Source organism: Mus caroli, unplaced genomic scaffold (genome assembly GCF_978045245.1).
Source record: "Mus caroli unplaced genomic scaffold, Mus_caroli_1 scaffold_19, whole genome shotgun sequence".
Taxonomy (NCBI): domain Eukaryota; kingdom Metazoa; phylum Chordata; class Mammalia; order Rodentia; family Muridae; genus Mus; species Mus caroli.
This window is the reverse complement of record NW_028227274.1, coordinates 2,516,862-2,535,210: the sequence shown is the minus strand read 5'-3', so window position 1 is coordinate 2,535,210 and position 18,349 is coordinate 2,516,862. Positions and strand designations below refer to the sequence as shown.

The 18,349-nt window shown below is 43.2% G+C and overlaps 1 pseudogene across 1 annotated transcript in view; it reads left to right on the top strand.

The window, feature by feature from the left end:
- LOC115029867 (uncharacterized) overlaps window positions 1-17,968 on the top strand; it is a 98,006-nt pseudogene extending 80,038 nt beyond the window's left edge. Inside the window, exon 6 of the transcript XR_003835426.2 lies at window positions 17,793-17,968. The product of XR_003835426.2 is annotated as an uncharacterized LOC115029867 (transcript). The remainder of the gene's footprint in view (window positions 1-17,792) is intronic.
- Window positions 17,969-18,349: the final 381 nt, after the last annotated feature.

Genomic DNA, 18,349 nt, shown 5'->3' with positions numbered 1-18,349 from the left:
TTAACAACCCTTGCCAGGCATCAGACTGTGCATAGTGGGTTGTAATATTTGCTACTCAATTCAGTGTCTTCCCTCCTATTCTCCTTTAAGGCACATATAATGATCTATTTTCCGAGTTAAGTAAATCGGGACCCAGTTTTTGTACCTCTGTGGGTCACATGGATGTCCTCAGCTGCTCCCATTTTATTCCCTTATCCTACATTCATGAAAGGTGCTTTTCTTGCTTGTTTTCAGAACTGAGAATAATAACATATTCAGGATTGTATAGAGGATTAAATTAAACTCTCATTATGAAAGTGCCTAGCACAAGGTTACACACTTAACAAACTACAGGGTCGTAATTTACATTCTCTGATCCTTACTTAGAGGTTCTGGTACCTTAGAGGGTACCAGGTATATGTATAGAATATGTATATATGTATGTATGTATGTACCAGGTATGAGTTTGGTATATGTATCAAAAATGCCAGTACACACAGAAGGCCAGAGTTAATTCAGGAAGGAAGGACCAATGTGGATCACTAAAGATATCATTTATGATTTGGGAGAACCTAAAGTCAGTCTCTTGAGGGTTGGGATCACTAGGTGAAGTGCTTGCTTCATAAACATGAGGACTTGAGTCTGAATCTCTGGCACCGAAGTAGAACCTGGGTGTGACTATACAGGTCTGTGACTCTACCTCTTATGGGGACACAGATAGATGCTGGAGATCTAGCTAATCTATTGGCTGGAGCCAGCCAATCTAGGTGTATCAGTGAACTCCGGGTTCAGTGAGAAATTGTCTCAGAAAATGTTAACCTTTGTCTCCCACTTGTATATGCATACACACACATATATCTACAGACATAGAAACACACACACACAGAGACACACACACACACATATATATATAACCATCCTTTCCCCGTCCCTGCAGCACTCACATCATTTTGGTTCAGTAACCTATCCATCAGGTCTGTCTTTGGGGCACTGCCCTCATCCTCAGCACTGCCAGCATGCTCACCTGTGACTGCTGTACCTAGTCAGTATGCTCAGACTCTCCTAGTTTGAACTCTGTCTCCAAATACAGTCTTAGCCTTAGAGCATTGAAAAGAAGAAATATGTTCAGCTTACTGGGTGGTCCTAAAGGGCCAAGTCTGTTTGGAAGACAGGGGAGGTGATAGCCTATTGCAGTGTGGTGAGTTCGAGGCTGAGAAAGGCCATCTGCTGCCTCAGCAAATTTCCAAATACTTAAGCAATCTACTGAGAACCTGGAGTTCAGAATAATAGAAGAAAGTTTTGGCTGAAAGTCCAAGCCAGAAGTCTCCAGTGGCTCTCCCCAGCCAGCAGGTCCATTAGGGAGATTCATGGTAGGGCTCTGAATGGACATACACTTTAGTTTCAATCATGGACATCTTTAGTCATTACACAGCTCTCAGTCAGCAAATTCAAAGGAAGCTCAGAAAAAAATCCAGGACCCTGAGCAAAGCTACCTCTAGAACTTGATCAAGGCCCTAAATTAAGGCCTGTAGGAAAAAGAGTGTCCCAGAGAACAAGGTCCCTGAAATACAGAATGGTGGGTGGCCTAAAATCATGTGTTGCTACAGTCCTCTTGGCTCATGGTGGACCATTTCATAAGCACTTAGAGACTCAGTTCTATCCCCAGTTCTACAGCCAACTTTATTTCAGGTCAGGGAGCTTCAAAATGCCAGTAGAAACCATCTGGCTGTGCCATCCTCTGCCTGACACTCCTGAATCTGAGGGGTGATGCAGTTGACTTCAACTTACCCTGTGACTCAGGAATTCCAGGTCCTCATCCCAGTCTTACTGTTGGACACCAAGCTCCTCCCTGCCCCAGCGTCTTCAGGACAAAATCTTGCCTTGCTGTCATAAGACTTTGCAGGACTCTAGCTTCTTTGTTGCTCTGAAGTCAATTTAGCCCCAGTGTGGGAATCTTCTAGGCCAAATTGCTCTTGTGTGTTGTGTTATCCTAGTTTTGTACCTTATTTCCACAATCCAGACTTTCCAGATCTGATGTTTGACCACACCCTCATTATGAGTGACTAGAGTTGTGTGGATTAACCTGTTCATAGTCAACATTTCCATCTGAATGTAGAGTTGTAGGGCTTTGAGTGGGAGCTGCTAGGAAGCAGCAGAGACAGAATCAAGTGCCATTAAGAAGAGAAGAGATTCCCATCTCTGCTTCCAGACAGACACCTACCACTCATTCACAGAGCCTGACCTCTGATGCTGCATACATTCATTCATTCATTCATTCACTCATTCATTCATTCATTCATTCACATGAGCCTTCCAAACACTCAGCAGCCTCTGATACTGCATTCATTCATTCATTCATTCATTCATTCATTCACATGAGCCTTCCAAACACTTGGCACTGCACCATATGCCTTCATTTCAAAGAGCTATCCAATTAAGAGACATAAACTGCTGTGAAGCTATAAAAATTTCCCTAAACAGTAACTATGCAGAGGATCACTTCCAAGACAAGATTTTGTTATTTCATTTCAGGCACTCCAAATTAAGCCCTGGAGAAACATTTTATTGCTAATAAATAATCACTTGTTGTAATATGCATTGTTGCTGAGATAATAGTTTACATCCGTATCTATTCATGCCATTGTAACTGAAAAATGAGACCTGAGAATATTGTTCCGTGTCCCAGGATTGAGGATAAAGCATATGCTAATTTTCATACTGTTGTGTTTGGCTTAAATTATGCATTCTAAAATACAGACATGTATCTACTCTCACTATAATGAATCCATTTGTCACTCAGTCACATTTGATTTTTATCAATTTCCTTTCAAAAACAATTTTATATGGCAGAGTACAGATGGACAAATGAGTCCCTAACTTAGCAGTTGATAAATAGCACAATGACACTCACTAAACAAGGGTGTTAGAAGACTCTCTTCTTTCAGACTTTTAAAAGACATTTGTATTAGTGGCATTTCTCATCCTCCCTGTGATAACAAAAAGCTTAAAGAGGCAACCTGAGATAGGATTTATCTTGTTTCTTATTTAAAGGGATCCAGTCCAGCATAGAAGGGAAGGCTGGCAGTAGATGAGCATGAGCTAGGGATATGATGGTGGGGCTCACTGCTTCCCTCACTTCGCACAACAGGAAAGCAAGTGGAACAACTCCAAGCTCTGCCCCTCAGTGACCCACTGCCACCAGCAAGGCTCTACTTCGTAAAGGTCTCATAACTTCTTAGTACAGAGCCACCAGCTGGGGTTAAAGTGTCCAGCACATGAGCATACAGAGGGACATTTTATATGCAAACTGTCACATTTCAATAGAGTGTTTTATAATAAACTTTAAGTTTTATATCTTGGAGATTAAAAAGTTCATATTCCTAAGTACATGCTCTGATGGTTGAGCCACATTTCAGAATATATTGGTGGGCTGCAAGACCCACATCATCTAGATAGACACCAACTTTGACAAATATAGTCAACCCTCCAGTTGGAGACACTGACTGCTTTCACGGTCTGATTGGAGTTTTTACCCACAGGAATTATTACAGGGAAAAAAACCCTCCTGTGGCTATTTTTAAAGCATAATTTTTTAAAGGCATTTTTTTCCTAAACATAGTGTCTAAAGACCATTACAATGGCTCTGGTGGACTCCAGAGCCTTCTGAAATATTTGTTTCACATTTTTCAACCCAGTACCTGTCAAGCTGTGTGATGGAGGGACAGTTGATAGAGTGAACTGGCCATAAATAATAAAGAGAAAATGACTCTGTGAAATGATCTTCCATCCAGGCTAACAGTTGGCTCAACAGTAGCCAGTCAGTCTGGTGAGACAACTGTGGCCGAAGTACATGCATCTGCCTCTAAAGCAGGAGTGTGGCGAGGAGTTTATCTACTCGGCTTGGAGTTCCCAGAAAGTTGCAGAGGCACACCCAGCCAGGAGCTACCTCTGATCCACAGATGAAAGACACACACACACTAGCTCATTTTTAACAGTCTTATTGACTCTGTGGCCGAGCTCTTCTCAGCCTTCTGTGGCTAGCGTGCCCTGACCTTTACTCCTAGCTCAGCGCCTCTGAATCTGCCCTCAGTTTAGTTGCCTGGTCACCTTCCATGAAGCCCATTGGTTTTGCTGCCCAAGACACTTATGGGCTGCCCTTCCATGTGCCTATTTCCTTTCCAGCCTATAGTTCAGAAGATCTCCTCGACAGCTCTGAGTCTGTTACGTCTCTCCCAAGTATCTCCATTTCCTTTCCCTGTCCTCTCCTCTCTCCTCACCTGCAGCAACCTGAAGTCCCATCTCTTTTTTTTATTGGCCACTGGCATCTTTATTGGTAGATCAAAAACCAACTTGGGGCAAGGATTGTCAGCATCAGTAAACACAGATTCCCGATTAAATCAAGGCACCTGTTTAGAGACTATAATAGCAAATTAAGAAATACCTTAGGTTTGTTGAAACTTTTAAAGATGGCAATACAAAACCATAGTATGTAAAAGATCACCCTACAGGGCTCAGGAGGTTCTCTTCTAATCTTGGGTCTAAAATGACTTTAATGCCAAGAACCCACACAGTGGAAGAGAGCACTGACTTCTGAAAGTTTTCTTCACATACACAATAAATCAATAATCGTAAGGGCATTACCAAATATCTAGCACTGCATATCATGAGAAACATGGCAAGACTTCTATTTTAAAAATCATAATAGATGGAACTAAATAGAGGAAGCTTAAACAAGCCTACACCAGTCTAAGATGAAGGATTAATTTATGATCTGTCACATCTCCACAAGTTGATGTGTAAAATAAATGTGCTGCAAGTTCCATCCTCACCAGACTGTTGGACATTGGGAAGTATATGTTATAAAACTGATTCTAAAATCTAACCAGAAATACCAATGTCTAGAAATCATCATGATACCATGCAGGAAAGGCCCAAGAGCCTGTCCTAGTATTTGTCAGCACTAATTAAAAGATGACAATGGTGACTTTATTTTGTCTCTTCTACAATAACAGACAAGCCTAGAGAAGAAACATAATGGAAGCCCACGGCCAGACCTAAGGCAGCCTTTCAGTTTCTGTCCAAACAAGACTGCTTTTCCATTACTGATGCTGGATCAAATGAATATCTATATTGAAAAATAGAAGAAATCAGTTGCAAGCAAATCATGTGTCTCAATCTGAAAGAATTAAAAAAGAAAAGCAGAAAGAAATCACTGGACTAGGACACATGAAAGATAGCCTAATGCTGAGTGGTAGAGAAAGATGTAGGATGCCCTAGATGTGAAACGAAACAATCCACAAGCACACAAACAAAGCATAATTGATAATTAAGAGCACATCAAATTAGGAAACTGTCTGATAATATTTGAAATGAAAAGTTAGGCAAGAAGCAGATGGCTTTGACAATATATGTAACCTCAGCCGGGCGTGGTGGAACACGACTTTAATCCCAGCACTCCGGAGGCAGAGGCAGGCGGATTTCTGAGTTCAAGGCCAGCCTGGTCTACAAAGTGAGTTCCAGGACAGCCATGGCTACACAGAGAAACCCTGTCTCGAAAAACCAACCTTTGTGAGATCAAAGGGACACATAGTAATATATGTAAAGAACTCTTGTAAAAATGGGTTAATATAAAAATAGCAAAATTTAAAAGCTGATACTTTACAAACAAAATATATAAATAGCAAATAGACATAGGGACAGATACTGGAAGTTATTCTGATGCAAAATCAGGTTATCAGTTCCACATTTGTCAGAGTCCTGATGTGAGAAAGACCATTGTGGTTTGGGCAAAGTCACAGGCAAACTGGAATTTCAAATTCTACTGATCTTTTAGCTTGTAAACTGGTATGGTAGTTTCATATCTGTTGCAGTGATAAAATACCCTGAAAAAAAGCACTGAGGGGGGGGGGAAGAGGGCATTATTTCAGCTTAGAATTGCTTAGGTTATGGCCTATGAATGTGGGGAAGTCAAGGCAGGAACTTCAAATACCCAGTCACATTACATTCATAAGAGAGAGAGAGAGAGAGAGAGAGACAGAGACAGAGACAGAGAGAGAGACAGAGAAAGAGACAGAGAGACAGAGAGAGACAGAGAGACAGAGAGAGAGACAGAGAAAGAGACAGAGAGACACAGAGAGAGAGAGAAAGAGAGAGAGAAAGAGAGAGAGACAGAGAGAGAGAAGCATGCTTGCCTGCTTGTTTGCTCATCTGCCTGCCTGTTTGCTTGCTTACTTACTGGTGCTCCACTTAATTTCTTCAGTCTTACGCAGTTCTGGACCCCATGCCAAGGGAATGGTGCCACCCACAGTGGGCTGAGTCTTCCTACATCAGTGAAATAATAAGGCAGCCTGTCTACATACATGCCCACCAGCCAACCCAATATCAATTCCCTCTTTGAGGCTCACTTCCCAGAAGATTCTAGGTTAAGGTGAATTGACAGTTAAAGCTGACCATCACAGTTAGCAAAGGCCACTTGGAAAAACTGGTACATCAACAAACACAGAATAGATTTATGTCCTGTAATCTGGTAATGCTATTTCTGAAAAATACTAGTTAAAATAATAAGTACTTAGGAAAACTGATTGAAGCAAATATACTCAACCCATTATCACTGCTTAAGCAGATTAGAGACATCATTTAATATATTACAGAAATTATTTTACTGTGGAAAAATTTATACAGAAAATTTTATTTAACAGACATATTTCTAGAAAATCAAGACTTTCAAAACTTGCATAAGAAGAAATCAAAATAAGATCTGTCCTATAATTAATAAATAGCACTTTCCTACAAAACCAAGTTTGTGTTAATATAACCTCACCAATGACTCTCATCAAGTATTTCTCATTTTGAGCAAATGGTGCACTTAAGAGAGAATGTGTTGCCTTACCTGTGCTGACCTTTCTCTTCCAGTGTAAGCAGCAGCATGTATGAAGTTCCTGCCATGTAATAAAGACATAGTCACCTATTTCCAGTGAGATGCTATCTGCATGTGAATCTTGACATGTTCAGTTACAGGGCAGAATGTTCACAGACACATAAAATAATGTCTATCAGAGGTCACAGAAAAGGATAGAGGAATCACTTTCCTGCTCTAAGCCAAGGAATCAAAGTATACTCCTGAAATTTGAGGGTATATGAAATGGAAGTTTAGATAGAGCATTTTAATTCACTCGGGAAATCAAAACAGAAGAGCAGCAGCTACATATTTTCCAGTGCTAAGAGAAAAGAGAAAGGAGATAAAGGAACATACAAGAACAGGTCTGTCATACAAGTTCAGTGGACAAAAATGGATTTATATTATTTAGTAACACTGAGCTAATTCCAGAGAAAATAAAAAGTGAAAGTGGCTAAAATTATTTGTCCCATGGACATGACACTAGATAGGAAAAGGAATGCAGAGTAACACTCATTTATATTATTAATGATTTCTCTACAATCTGATTTTAATATAATAATCAAATGTTATAAAAAGAGCATAGTTGGCCCAGCACTTGGAAAGCAGAGGCAAGTGAATCTTTGTGAGTTCGAGGCCAACCTGGTCTCCATGATGAGGCCCAGAACAGCCAGGGCCACAGAGAGAGACTCTGTCTCAAAAGAAAGAAAGAAGAAGGAAGGAAGGAAGGAAGGAAGGAAGGAAGGAAGGAAGGAAGGAAGGAAGGAAGGAAGGAAGGGGGGAGAGAGAGAGAGAGAGGAAGGAAGAAAGAATGAACGAACGAGGGAGGGAGGGAGGGAGGGAGGGAGGGAGGGAGGGAGGGAGGGAAGGAAGAGACTGTGAGTGTGTGTGGAGGTGTGGAGGATGTTCCAATGATGGTGGGAGTCCAGCTTGAAACATCTCAGAAAGCAACTGTCAGTCTTCAGTATGAATTTAGAAAGGTCTATAGTTGTAATTCTGCAATTTGGTGCCTGAAAACTGGCCTTAAGGGGGAATGTCAGACATTCTAACAGAGCTTTATACATTTTAATAAATAGGAATGTTAGGGATGTTTGACGTGAGAGCAAATGACGTGAGAGCTGGCTAGTGTAGCAGACACATCCACACAGCAGGCAAGGATTTCTTAGGTATTCACCAGCATCAGACACTGTCTAGGCACTGGTGAGAAATAGTAACGAAATAGACTAACCTTAAGTCTTCATCGATGATGAGGGAAAGGCTTCAAAATAATAAGAAAAATAAGAGAGATTTGTCTTATTTTTATTTTAATGTGTGTGTGATTGCGTGTGTGTGTGTGTGTGTGTGTGTGTGTGTGAATGTGTTTGTACTTTCTGGATGTCATGAGGACTAAATGCTTAAAGCATAAGTGCTTGGCAGAGAATCAATGGTCAGCGTGTGTCAGTTTTCTTTCCGTTTCAGTCTCAGGACTGATCTTATCCCTTTGGCTCTCCTTCTTAACTGTGGATGGTTTGGTCAGTTGCCACCATTTCATATTATTTTTCTTTTCTTTCTTTTTCCTTTTTTCTTTTTTGCATGTTTTTGTACTGAGTATTTTTCAACTTCTAATCAAATTTTCTTTTTAAAAAATTTTTTATTAGATATTTTCTTCATTTACATTTCAAATGCTATCCCAAAAGTCCCCTATACCCTCCCCCCCTCTACCCACCCATTCCCACTTCTTGGCCCTGGCATTCCTCTGTACTGGGGCATATAAAGTTTGCAATACCAAGGGGCCTCTCTTCTCAATGATGGCCAACTAGGCCATCTTCCACTACATATGCAGCTAGAGACACGAGCTCTGGGGGTACTGATTAGTTCATATTGTGAATTTTCTAAGCTTTTTGTTAACTGGGTTACCTGTTACATTTGGGCAAATCCATTAGCAAATCCCCATGGCTCTGAATAAGGAGTTCAGACCTGTAGGAGACAGATCTTCAGGCAGAAGTACCTGCTACAGCATGTTGAGTCATTTCACAGAAGGTTTCTTCTTGCCAGTGGAATTGATCACTACTGTGTTTCCATGATTACTACTATTTTTATTAGCACTAAAACCTGTAAATTTAGCCTCCTGAATAAAAACATGGGTGTGTACTAATCTCTGGTGCTCTGAGTTCTCTATCTATTCCTGGGAGGACACTGGTCTTCCAGGCTGACATAGAAACTCCAATTTGCAGGGTGTCACCATGCAATCACACCCCTAAATTCCTGGTAGAAACGTGCAACCTATGACAAACAGCCTGTTCTAAAGCAATTAGATTCTTTAGACCATTGCCTATATGTACTCTGTATATACAACATGTGTAGTCGTCTCCTCTCTGTCTCACCCAGTCCCTTGAGTCTTTCGGTTGTCACGGCACTTGAAGATGTGGCCTAGGAAGTCTTGATTCAGCTTAACTTGCTTCTTTCACTCAATCACATCCTGGAAAACTGGCTGTTAAAACTAGCATGGACCTATGTAGGAGCAGACAGAAGTCTGAGAGGTGATGGTTGCTTAAGGCAACAATTCTAGAGTTGGATCACAGAGAGAAGTAGAAGGAGGTGATACACAAGTGTGAGACGGGACAAGAGAAAGCAGATCACATCTGGCACAGAGAGTCAGTTTTTGGAGGAATCTCCAGCACTAATGTTTGGCATTAAAGCTACCCAGACCAATTTCCACTCAGCACAATGTTCAGGCTGTATCTCCTATATTTTACACATTCTGTTCTTCTAAGCCCACAAAGCCTGCTCATCTCTGGCTGCATTAAGTTGATAAAGCCGACTATCACAGAAGCCTTTTCTCAAAAAAATCAAGCGGAGGGAGTCTGAAGAAGGATAGCTGGAGTTGACCTTTGGCTTCAACACTCCCATGCACACACCCACATAAACACATACATGTACCACAGAAACACAGATGTTCCTGTCTTCTCCTACCACCATTTGGGTTGGAATTCATTGCATTTATTTATCACATCTAAGTATGAGTCTTCTGACATGTCTAAACTTTGTCTTTTAATGGCACTTCTGTTCCATTCTCTTCATTACAGTGCCCTGCATCTCAAACTACCATAGGTCTGGTCTTCTTACTTCATGCTCTGCCCATCTTCTGGCTTCATTAATTCATTCTGTGGACTTACCTATCTTCCATTTACCTTTTCTTATCAGCTGCAATCTAACTTGGATTAAAGGCAAGCCAGTTCCCGTCATTGTGTTCAGTTTCAGGTGTTCTTGTTTTGTTTGACAGGGTCTCATGTAGCCTAGGTTGGCTTCAAATTTGCTATCTAGCTGACTTTCAGCTCCCGATCATCTTACCTCCAGCTCAGTGCTGGGATCCTGATGTCTGTCTTTCTGTCTTCCCTTGGCTCTATTATCTTCCCTCTTAACATGGGCTTTTCCATTCCTAAAGAACCTGGCATGGGTGTGTAGTTCTGATATTTCTGATGGTCACTCATGATGCTTTTTTCCCCTAAATGTTTGTTGGATTTTTCTGGAAAGTTATCTGTGCAAGGATTGTTTGAGTTAACGTTGAGGTCCTCCATGGGGAATTAGCTCTCGCTTGCTTCTCTAAATGGCACCAACCTACACCACCTCAAACAGCACTCAGCCCTGCTTTCTGTGTCACACAGGCAGGGCAGTTCAGACTTGCATATTCCTAGGGGAGTGGTTGATTTCTCTAGTCCATAGTACACTGGCATGTGCTTCCTGGGTTTTTTCCATATTCCATCCATCACGGTTGCAGGACTCTACCCTTCCGGGAGTCATCTCTTTAGAGTCCCCCAGAAACCAATCTTCATCTCTCCTGGAGAAACTACACCTTCCCAGAGTCCAGTTACACTGTCTCAGCACAAGTGGGATCTGGTGTCCATCTACCCACTTCATCTACCCCCTGCTAGGATCTGTCTATCACTGCCTGCAGTATCCTGTGCATCCCTTAACCTCAAGGCCAGCTTACTAATGAGCACATTTTATCACACAAGGGATGAGGGGATCTTTTCAGTGTTGATGAAGCAGTTTCATTCAGAGGATCTTGTCAGCCATGCTTCTCTAGAAAGGGGTTCTCAAAAAGCCTGAAGTTTCCATAGTGCTCTGACATAATAATTGGGTGGAAAAAAAGTATTCCTTTCCACTCAACACCAGAGCTGGATTGAGCAGGTAACAGACTCATCTGGAGGATATCTGAGTTGGAGAAAGGCTTCAGATTTAAATCAGTTCAAATATTCTTCAGTGTTTCCTTTGTAGGGACAGCGGGAAGCATGGAGTGGGTTTTATAACGCAGTCATTTTCCAAATGCATAATGTGGCACCCGTCCGAGCACTTGCCACTGCATCCAGAGGAACAGAGTGAGGCCAAGCTCCCTTGTAGCAGCTCTGCCTGCAGGACATGATTTGTTGATTTGCAGGGATGGATGAAGACCATTAAAGTTATTGTTTCAGTTTATTCTGTAAATTATCTTCTCATCCCCTCCCAGCCTCCCTATCTCCCACTTCTCTCCACATTTCTATAAAATACCAGAGTTTTATAAAACCCACTGGCTTTGAGATTCTACTTAGTAGTGATCAATAACAGCATTCCTAAGCAAAGCAAGATGAAGCAATATATCCAAGCAGGCTACTTTCAGAATTAGAATTTTCTAGAAGTTGGTTTCTTAACAGTGAGTTATGCTGAACTTTTAAGTCGAGCATGGAATCTCATCAGAAAAATTAAAAATCTATATTTCATCAAAGTCCTCTTTGCAAAAGTCATAGGAAGTATTTCCATTAATAGCATTCTTTTAAATACTTCTCTAGTTTGTTCCTCTGAACACCTGTGTGCTCACTACCAATTTGTTGCTTATAGTCTGGCTATGTTGCAGTGTATTCTACTACCTTCTACTCAACATGGACAGTGCTGAAGAAAACCAGTGCTGTTTGGTGGGTTCATCCTAGTCCTCAGAGCACACACGGGTTATTGAACGTTCTCCAATGGAAAAGATAAATGCCATCTTTGGTTGTGACATCCCTGAGGTTTAACTCCCCGGATGTGTACCTCCATGTACCTGAAGGAGGTAAATTACAACTCAAACCCTGGTGTGGACAGGGCAATATGGCTAATGTCTCTTCCTTCTTCTGTCCACACAGCTCTTCTGTAGGCCAAATGTCTTTTCAGCTTTTATCAAAGATTAGGACATTTCAAACCCATAACAGGAATTAATGTTTGCAGAGTACAAGATGTTTATTACTCTGCTTTGTTTACTACATGTTGTTTATTACATATTGTTTATTACATGTTGTTTATTACATGTTGTATACACCCTTCAAATTTCTGTAGTGTACCTCTTAAAGATGCACAAATATTATGTATCAATGAATCAAAAAGCAGAGAAAAAGCTGGGAGGAAGAAAACAAGAAGACTCAGTGGGTAGGAGAACTTTCTGTGCATGAGGACTTAAGTTCGAATCCCAATCACCTATGTTAAAACAGAGGTTGGAGTAGGGGTGGAGGTGGACGTGGCTGTGTACATACTTATAAATCTATTGCTTGCCAGTTGGAGACAGGAGGATCGCTGAGGCTTGGTGGCCTCAAACCTAGCTAGCTCCACGTTTAATGAGAGACCCTGTCCCAAGTGAATACGACAGACAATGATAAAGCCATCCTGCCTGTGTGACACAGAAAGCTGGGCTGAATGCTCAGTTTAAAATGGCTGCAGGTTGGTGTCATTTAAAAAGAGCAAGTCCCCATGGAAGAGTTTAACTTCAACTGGAAGAATTCTCAGACAGATAACATTCCAGAACAAGCCAGCAAAATTTTGAAACACTCAAGAAAAGAAATACATCATGAGTGAAATTTATGAGAAATATCAGAACTGCACGCCAGATACCCCTTCAGCAGCCTTTCCCACATCTGACCTGACTCCAGCAGGAACTGCCTCCCATGAGCAAACACATTTGTTAGTTATTGGCTTCTTTGAATCTTCACAACATCCAGAGAGACAGCTGTGATCCTATCATTTTTTTTAATTTTTATTAGATATTTTCTTTATTTACACTTCAAATGGTATCCCCTCTCCTAGTTTCCCCTCTGAAAATCCCCTCTTCCCTCTCCCCTCCCCCTTGATCCTATCTTATGAAGAAGCACTGAAAAGGGAGGGATCCAGGATGGGCTTCTTAGGACCCTGATGGGCAGGAACCCTGTTCTCATATTCTTTTTCCTGAAGGAACTCAGTGTTCCCAGAGAGGTGCTTCTCTGAAGTCCCCCTGGAGAGTTAGGAATGGAAACTTCCATCCACACCGTGTGTGTGTGTGTGTGTGTGTGTGTGTGTGTGTATGTGTGTGTGAGCATGTGTGTGTGTGTGTGTGTGTGTGTGCATGAGCATGTATGGGTGTGTGCATGAGTGTGTATGTGTGCATGAGCATGTGTGTGTGTGTGTGCATGGACACACACGTATATAACTTGCTGCAATCGCAAGTGATGCCACTGCTGGTTGGATGCTCTTGTGAGTGGGGTTTTGGGGTGTAGTCACTCTGAAATTTGGCACTTAGTACACGGTTGGAAGTTTGGTTCCCAGTCCCTATCCCATACCCAGCGATAAGAACAGTACTGCTGTGGTTTTAAAAACAACCTGCTGTTGAGCTTTTCACTAGCTTTCTTCCATCCAAAAAGAACTTTAAGCCTTAAACTTGAGTGGAAGAACACACCTTTAATCGCAGCACTGGGAGAGGCTGAGGCAGGAGGATTGAGAACTGGAAACCAAGGCCAGCTTAAGCTACAAAACAAGATCTTGTCTCAAAAGAGAGGCACTCTGAGTGGAAGCTACGGAGACCTGCCAGCATCCTGACCTGGACCACTTGTCTCATCCACATGCAGGTTCTCAGGGGGCAGCAGCCATTTCCCATAGACGGGCTGTGCCATGTCCACATTCACCGTAGGGCAATTATGGTGGAGAAGAAAAAGAAACTGGACCGGATGAACTGTTAATAAACCTCTTCTTTGACAAGCCACCTCTGTGGTGGCTAAGATTTCTGCAGCTTCTGGTGGTGAAGATCACATATCTATATAGACCTGCTTCACCTTAAAATGTGGCGCACTATGAATGTGTCTGTTTTACTACTGTTGGCACAGAGTGCTGGTTTTCTCTGGCATGTAAATCAGAATTTGTGACTCTGGGAACCTTCTTTCCCTGCCATGCCAGGCTATGCAGCTGAAGGGTGCAAAGGAGAGGCCTTTGATCAGGGTTTCTGGGACCAGTCTCCTGGCTTTCTTCCTGTCTGTCAGCCCCAGATGCTATCCTAAACAACAGCTCTACCTTGTGTCTAGCTAGAGAAAGATTTTCTTTGGGTATCATCTTTAGGTATCATCCTAAAATAAAATCTTTGTCTAAGGTAATTGTGCAAGGGTTTTCCAGGAAGCAATAGTTAAGGAATGATTGAGAGAAATGTTTTAGTTAATTGAATATTCTGGCAAATAAATGTGACATTATCATCACCATCTCAATCAATGATTAAAGCTTTGGGGTTCTGTACATAACACAATGTTATGGCGTTATTCATGGACATAAATAGGCTACAGGGCTAGGGAGGTGGCTCAGTGGCAAAGTGCTTGCCACACAAGTGTAAAGAGCAGAGTCCAGCTAACTGGTAACTAAGTAGATGATGATTGGGTGGAGTGGCGTGTTTATGATCTCAGGGATCAGAAGAGAGAGACAAGGATACCTAGAGCAGGCTGATGGCTCTACTAGCCAAATCTAGGAGCTCTGGATTCAGATAAGAGATTCTGTCTCAACATTTTTGGTTGAGAGAAATCAAGGAAGATACCTGGCATCAACTTATGGCCTCTGTACACCTCCTCCCCAACCTCCCCATGGACATGTATACACATACATGTAAATGCACATATGCAGAGGTGGGATGGGCTACTTCTAAGGAGTTGCTGTAAGAAGAAGGCAAGGGAGGAGGCAATTCAGTGAGGGGGAGAGAGGTCAGGATGTGTAGATGGCCCTCAGGAAATTATTATTTGATGAGGGAGCAATTTTGGGAAGCATAGAAAAAGGAGATCAGTCATGTTAGATTTTATGACAGCCAAGGACAGACTGTGGTGTAAAAAGTAGCACACTGTAGCTGGATCTAGACTTCCTCAAGGCTCAGCCTCCAATGTCATGTTCTTAGTGTGGAGGTTGAGAGGTCTAGGGGGAGGTGTTGAGGTCACTGGGGATGGGCCTCAAAGGGAATATGCAGCCCTGGTCTTTCAGGTCATGAGGGGAGCAGTTTTCCTTTGCTGGGTGCTTCTACCATGACCTGTGACCACCTTACCTTTGGGTCAGAAGTAACAGTGCCAGTACTAACAGATCATGGGCCCAAACCATGTGGACCAAGATAACCTTTTCTCTCAACTCCTTTTTTAGTGAAGTAGAACTAAAGCATAAGGAAAGAAGCATGGGGCTGGAGCCCAGGGACTGACCAGTCTAGGAAGGGAGGAATGTCAGGAGCCCAGCAAAGACTGGAGAAGTCACCTAACAGTCAGGACCCCAGAGACCATCCTATAGGGGGAGTTTAGAGGTCTTGGAGGTGCCATGCTATAAAGTGGAGTCTGTTCAGGATCCTGGCTCAAGATCCCAAGGGCAGGGACGATGGGACTCTCTCTCTCTATTCCAAATGAGCAGAAACACGTGCACCAGCTTTAGGATGGAGATTCGGGCATGAGGGCACACAGGCAAGGGGGCATGATTAGCAGAGGGGCATTGGCATGGTTGGTACAGATGGCTAGAGCACACTCGTGTTCTGAACACGATGCTCAGCAAAAGCAGAAGAGTGGACGCCCAGACAGCTGCTGCCTGGATTTCTTCCAGTAGAGTTATAGGAGCTTTGGCTGGGAATGATCGGCTTCAAATGCTGAGGAGGTCCAGCAGAAGGGGCAGGAAGTCAGCCACCTCTGGGGTTGGAACGATGAAAGTGTATGAAACAGGCCTGTCTGTATGACCATAGGATGGCCAGCTCCAGACAAGCTCTTTTCACTTTTTCACAGATTTATTTTTAAAAAGTGTATGTGTGTTCACATGTGCATGTGTATGACATGTATGTGGAAGTGCTAAAAGCCCAGAAGAGATTATTATATACCCTGGAGCAGAAGTTAAAGGCAGTTGTGAGCCACCTGACTTGGGTGCTGGGAACTGGACTCTAATCCTCTGCAGGAGGAGCAGGGGCTCTTAGTGGTTGAGCCATCTCGCTAGCCACTCCCACCCCAAAAGTTTTGAAATAGCATAGCAGCAAAATAAAATCTCCCATGAACTGGAGCCAGAATCATCCTGTGGACTAAAGTTCACAGCTTCTGGTAGTCAGTGGGCCCAAGATTTAGAAAAAGAGCATCCAAAGGCAGAAGACAACAAAGGCAGACCCCAAGACCAGAAGCTCTGAGAGAGGCAGATGGTAGGGCTGTAAGTAAAACTTCACAACATAAGCAGAAATGCACCCATGTGGCAACTCACAAGAGGGGAATCTGGGTGTCTGAGAGCCAGTGTGATGGGGGAGCAGCTTCTCTGGCTTCCTGATTCTATCTTGGGCAAGCAGAAACAATACAGTGAAGGCAAGATGACCAAGAGCATAAGGGCTCAAGACAGCAGCATCACCATGCAGAAGTCAGTGAAGGGCAAAGATGCTGAAGGTTGTTTGAAGTCACAAGACCAAGCCAAAGAACCAGGGGACCAAACATTCGCATGCAGCAGTTATGTATCAGACAGACAAACACAGCAATCTCCATTCTCCTTCTCTCTGTGTATTTAGCATATTCTCCTTGCTTGGAGAAATAGAATCCTACACTGTTAAGCAGGAAACAGCACAGAATAAGTAAGGACTGGTCTAGACTCCATTTATTTGCTCAAAAGCACTAGAGGCACTGTGTAGAGCATCCCACTATTGTGTCCTCTCTCCTCAAAAGCTTTCCTCTGACCACACACCTGGGCTTTGTCTGAGAATAGCCCACAGTCTCAGAAGCCTTTCTGCAATTCTCCAATCTCAGGGCTGCTCTATTTCAAACCCATCCTCAGCTTCTTCCTGGTAACTCCCTTGTTCAGTAGCCCCAAGACCTTACACTTCCCAGTTCTGTGACACAGTGGAGGGACTGTGCACGGCTCAGTGTGCACACAGCTTCCTTTCCCTTGGCAGCTTGGTGAGGGAGCCTGACACCCACTCATGGGGTTCAAGTCTCTGGGACCCAATCTTTTTATTCTAATATGATCAGGGCTAAAAGTAGAGAGGGAAACCTGGGGTACCAGTGAGTTCATATTTGCAGTTATTCATTAGACTTCAGTAGAGTCTTTGGGTCCATCCTCTTGCACTCCCATTTGCAAAGTCAGAACAACAGGCTCACCAGGTGTGAGAGTTATAAGCTCAGCTGAGCCAGTGCTCTGGTTTGAATCTGTAATATGTCTCCACTCCTGCATCTTTAAATGGTTGTTCATCAGCTCTTTGGGGCACTCTTTTGGGAGTTGTGGTACCTTGAGGGAAGGGGGTCTCACTGACAGAACTTGGTCACTAGAGACAAGTCATGGAAGGTTCTAGGCCAGCCCTAATTTTAGAGTACTCCCTCGTTCCCTGTTCACTGCAGTGTGAACAGGCTCCATTGTATGCCCCTGCCTCCCCCACCATGATAGACTGAGACTCATGATGGACTGAGAGCCACATGCACAAATGCACACACACAGACATGAAATGCACACATGCACATACTCCTTCATACTCCGTGTTTTTTATTAACTTGACACGGCTAGGGTCATTTGAAAGAAGGAACTTCTGTTGGGGAAATTCCCCCACTAGGTTGATCTGTAGGAGGGCCTAGTCCTCTCTGGGCAGCAGCACTCCTGGGCCTGTGGTCCTGGATTAGCCAAGAAAGCAGCCTGAGAAAGCCATTCTAACACTGCACCTCTACTTCAGGCTTGGCAATCAACAGCTGCACCTTCATTGTCTGGCTTGGAGCTGATGTCAGATCTGATTCAGAACAGAATACAATGTGAGATGGACTTTGGTTGAGTGTGGATTGAAAGCTCATTGTAACAAGGAACGTGAAGGTGAGTTTGCTGAATCCACCCTCCAAAGACATGGGATGTGTGCTGCTTGTAGACCTGAACAAGAGGACAGTGCAGACAGAGGCTTTGGGCAGAGCCCTGCCACAAGCTGCCATGCCTGTGGGCTGTCTGCATGGGGTGCCTACTGCCAGCAACTGGTCCTGCACCTCCAACTTTGGGAGTGCTGGGACAGGAGTTACCAGTCAACGGTAGCTGCAAATGCTGCCCATACCTGCTGATTTCAGACTTGACCACAGCCTGTTCTTCCTGGCGCCTCATTTCCCATGTGACTAACTTTGAAGATTGTGTTTGCCACTGATATTTCTAACAAATACAGCCCCAACCTGTTCCTCTTCAGTCATGAGCGGCAGCAAACAGCAGTGGTCCAGAGCTGTCTGCTGACCTGTGGTGTCTGAGCACTCGAAC